Raw genomic sequence first — 5,088 nt, 5'->3', positions numbered from 1 at the left:
ACAGCCTGCAATTTTTCCTGCTGTCAGCTGCTAATTGGCTGGAGGCCAGGTTTGGCAGCCAATTAGTGGCAGTAGATTCAGGATGGACGTGGGACTTGTAAAGCGTGGGTCCAATTTAAAGACGTAATAGCAACCAATGCTGAAGCATTTTGATTTCCCATGGAAGCCCGAGGTCAGCAGGAGGAGAGGCAGGGGCCTGTCAGGGCTTCCCTACAGTTCACAAATGCAGCCCTTGACATTCTGTTGGAGGCAGTAAAAGAGAGAGTTTCCAGAGGGTGGCAGGAGAAAGCCACCCACTCTAAACAGACCTGGCTGGAGGTGGCAGAAATTGTCAGCAGCCGCAGTGTTGTTTAGAGGACCTGGGTGCAGTGCTGTAAGAGGATTAATGACCTGCTTCGTTCTGACAAGGTGAGTGCAACACTAGACCCAGATGGCAGGCTTTCAGGTCAGCAGGCATCAGCAGAATAGACTGAAGGTACCTGGTGCTCCTGAACATGGGAGATATGTGTGCTCAGGGGAATTAATGATCTACTATCAATACCTAGAGCCCTAGTGCTTTTATGGACTTGGCAGCACTGATGTGTGCAGCTTCTTATTTAAATCAGCATTGGTGAGAAAGGTCAGCTCTGCCTTACCTCTCTCTCTTTTGTCCTTGCAGGAGAAGTGGGAACAGAATTCAGGGGAGAGGGTGCGTACAGGAGGAGGAGTGCTCCAGCTCGCGATCCTCAAAGCCATGGAGGATGCTGCAATGGAAATCACGGGAGTGGCCCCACATGACCAAGTGGGTGATGAAGAGATGGGAATACCTGGAGGAGAGGGTGCAAAAATATTGAATTCTGTACATGAAGGGGATGGAATGCACTCCTCCCCTTTCGACAGCATACTAAAGCTTCAGCTGATTTGGGAAGCCTCAGCTCAGTAGAGGCATCTGCTCGAGTTCTCATGATCTCCTTCTTGTGTTTCCCAGAGGATCAGTCATGAAGGGAGAGCATGAAAGAGCAGCAGCAAGGCTGGGGGGCCTTTCAAGAAACTGAAGCACCACTGCCAGCACCATCAGAACAGTCAAGTGCACCTTCCACCAGTGCAGATACACTCACATCGATGGGTCCTTGCACATGGTTAGGAAGGGTGGCACTGGGTGAAGAGCTAGGCACTAGTGAGCAGCAGGAGGTGAGAGAGGCTGAGGTAACTGTGGGCAGTCCCCTTTGGAGGATGGAGGACAGACACAGCCATGCTCAGCTGGCTGCAGATGCAGCCACGGGAGTCACGGCCAAAGCGGATCTACTTTGACCAACAGCGTGAGATGTGTGCCCACATGTCAGATTTCCCTGTGGGAGTGCGGAGTCATGGGCTCAGAATGGAAAGTCCATTCTGCTCATGTACACCACCATAGTTCAGGGCTTTGAACACGTGAACTACTCCATTGAGAGAGTGACCAACCTCATGGAGAGCCATATCTGGATGAAGGAGCAGCGCACTGACATGCACAGAATGCATGCAACACAGCATTGACTGGTCAGTGGCGCTGATGAAGCAAAGAGGCATGGAGTGGATGCCAGCTGCGGCTCAGTTGGTGGTCCCCTCCAGTGATCCAGAGTGTGATCCAAGGGCTGAAGAAGTCACAGACAATGATGAGGGTGCCACCTCGCACAGTGCAGCATCATCATCATTGGCGTCCTTGGCCCCTCTGACTTTAATGGCAAAACTTGAAAAGAGGAGTGAAGTGGTGAAGGGAAGCCATGGTCTTTGAATGGAGACAGTGAGACCACTCAAGAGATGTGCATCATTCTTTTGCAGTAAGAGTGGATCTATTCAAGGTTGTGTCTTCAATGGAAGTGCTCTGGCGGGCAGATCAAGCTGAGTGCTAGAACATGTAGTCCTGCTGGATGAGTAGCGCTCAGGTGAAACGGGACTGGATCAGATGTGCCCTGGCGTTGATACCATAACGATGAGAGATTTTATTCCTGGGCCAGCACAGCTGGGACACCTCTCTGCTCTGCATCTTCCTCTTCCTCCTCTTCTTCCTCTTCCTCTTCCACTTCCTCCTCATTGTCCTCCAATAAGCTATGTCGATATAGCACCTCACCCTCTTCAAGGTCCACTCCTCTCTGGAGGGCCATGTTATGGAGAGTGCAGCAGACCACCTCATGGCATGAGATCCTTGCAGGACCATAGTGCAGGGTGCCACCCGACCAGTCCAGTCACCAGAACCACATCTTCAGAAGCCTGATGGTCTGCTCGATGATGGTCCTTGTGAGCAGATGGTTTTGGTTGTAATGCCTCTGTGCCTCCTTCTTGGGGTCACATAAAGGGGGGAGTAGCCATCTCTTCAAGGGATAACCCTTGTCCCCTAGAATTCATCCACAAAGTTTGGGTGGTGGCATGAAGAGGTGCAGCACCTGGACTGCTGGTGGATGAAGGCGCCATGGCAGCTGCAAGGATAATGAGCACACACATGCATAAAGTTCTTGCTGAAAGTTGAGGGAATGGAAGCTTTCCTTTTGATAAATCCCATTGGCTGTTCACTCAGTACCTTGATAGCCACATGGGTGCAAACAATGATCCCCTGCACCTGCAGGAATCCAGTGATGGATGCGACCCATTGCTCTTTGTGCCTGCGAGACTCCATCTGTCTAAAATTGTATATACTGCCCAGCTCTTGTAAATAGGACATCAAGACCTGCAAGATGCAGTGGTGCCACTTGAGAGACGTCACCAAGGTCCACTACTGATCCATAGAAAGAGCCAGAGGCAAAGAAGTTCAAGGCTGCAGTGTTTTTGTCAGCTACTGGCAGGGCATGGTAAGCAGTACTGTGAGGTCTTCGGTGATGATGACACAGATGTCTGTGACCATCTGCCTAGGTAGGTGCAATCTCCTGTGGCACTGATTGTCTGACACGTCCAGGTAGTTTCTTCTTTGGCGTACACTCAGTTCTGAGGTATGGCCTTCATTCCCCTCCTGCCCCTTGTTTCTCTCCTCTGCTCTCCTCATGCCTGGAGCTCCGCATCTACTTCTGAGGATGTTGATCCTCATCATTACTCGTCTCTATCTCTGACTACCTTAATCCCATGTCCAGCTGTTGCTTGTGGTTAGTTGCTCTCACAAAGCTTACTGGAACCCCCCCCTCCCCAATAGCCCCATGATCCCTGAAGGGTCCTGACCCCCTCCACTGCCTAAGCGAGCACTGACCACTTGCTCCAATAACTCTGCTCACCTGATGGCATCTGTGTGCCAATGGCTGAGTGCCCCTCTCTGCCGTGCACCCTTTTATGGGGCCACCTAATTTCATGGCATGGCCATGACTGGCACCCCTCTGTGTTGCCATCTCCTTCCACTTGGACTGTCCCTCATCCCACGTGCAACTCGTGTGTCCCCACAACAATTCCAAACTGGCCCTTGATGAGCTGACAACAGGCTCGTTAACAAGATCAATTGGTCAATTATCTAAATTGGGTGGATTATTGGGTCCCACCATCCCCCCCTCCTGAGCAAAATTGCTGGTGGTCAGAATGCTAATTTCCATGCCCACCTGCTTGTAGTCAGCTCATCATCTTGCCCTCTGATCTCTGTGCAGACCCTGGACCACTTCCAGTCTCTTTGGAAATTACAACTGCTCTCCAGTTGAAACATTTTCTGTTTCAATCACGAGGCACTTGATGAATTTTCACCCTTGAACGCTCACCATTTCTATGCAAGTGTGGGCTTGAAAAGGGTGTCGATAAAGTATATTTAAATAAATGAGAGTGGGAATGTATTGAAGGCTGGAGTTTCACGGATAATGATGGAGATCAAATCTGAAATTAAAGCAAGAACCATTTAGCAATTACAGATAACCCTACCCAGCCAGTGGAGACCAGGCGAGTAAGACAGTGATAATGTTACTTGGGTGCACTGGAACCGTCGGGATAGAACTATCTGCAAATTTAATCAGCTGTCCTGGGTAGCGGACAAGGACACCTGCCCAAAGCAGGTGCCACCTACCTAATGCATGATTTTCTAGTACTTCCTGTCCATTTCACTGAATAGAAGTATCATAACAACAGTAATATCAGTAATAACATTAGTAATATCCATTTACCGATTAGGCACACTACAGGCTACTGGACTGAACGTTGAGTTCAATAATTTCAGAGCATGACGTGCCCCCCATTTTAGTTTTATTTTTAGTTATTTTTTTCTTTTTGCATTTTTATTTATTTATTTTTTGTGTTTATTTTATTTTATTTCATCTTAGTTTGTTCGGTTTGCTTACCCACTGTTTTTTTCATGTTTGTACTTGCGGCTGTTCAATTTTCAGTCCGTTAACACCCTATCTGTGCTTTGTCTTTCAACACACCATTAACATATTGTATGCCTTTGCTCTATGACCTTATGTTCAGCTATTCTATGACCTTGTCCTGACTACATCTTCTCCTTTGTTATCTATTGCCCCACCCCCACTTTACTTGCTTATAACCTTTTACATTTCTAATATTTGCCAGTTCTGAAGAAGGGTGACTGACTGAAACGTTAAGTCTGCCAGACCTGCTGAGTATTTCCAGCATTTCTTGTTTTTATATCATAACAACAGCCTTGTTAGCTTGCACAAATGTGCATTGTTCTGTCTCTGGATCGTACGTTCGTTGCACATCGAGTCATAGCCCTTCCTATTCATGCTGGCTGTTGTACAGCTGCCTTGATGGCAACATATATGCAGTCAATGACATCCTGGATGGTAGGAAATCAGCCAGTAGCAATCCTTGAGTTTTCTTGTGTTGACTGATGTTGGTGTGGAATTTGATGTACTGGTCAGCCCTGATAAGCAAGGCATTGGGGGACCTGCTTCTTATAGCTGTGCACTGCAGACTTGGAGATGTCTTCTGTAACAGACTGGAAGAGGCCAGTGGCAAAGAAGTTGAGAATGGTGGTAACATGGACAGCCACTGGCAAAGCTGAGCTCCCTGATGCAGCAGGCTTTTGTGAACGAGGCTGAAAAACTGACTTTTGTAAAACCGAAGCGGTAAGCACTCAACATACATTTTAACCACCTGCCTGCCTTGTTTTTGCTGGTTGGAGTGCATCAAAACTGCCCCTTGTGGTTGGAGGTG

The sequence above is a fragment of the Heterodontus francisci genome, chromosome 15, assembly GCF_036365525.1.
Source record: "Heterodontus francisci isolate sHetFra1 chromosome 15, sHetFra1.hap1, whole genome shotgun sequence".
Taxonomy (NCBI): domain Eukaryota; kingdom Metazoa; phylum Chordata; class Chondrichthyes; order Heterodontiformes; family Heterodontidae; genus Heterodontus; species Heterodontus francisci.
This window is presented reverse-complemented; position numbering follows the sequence as displayed.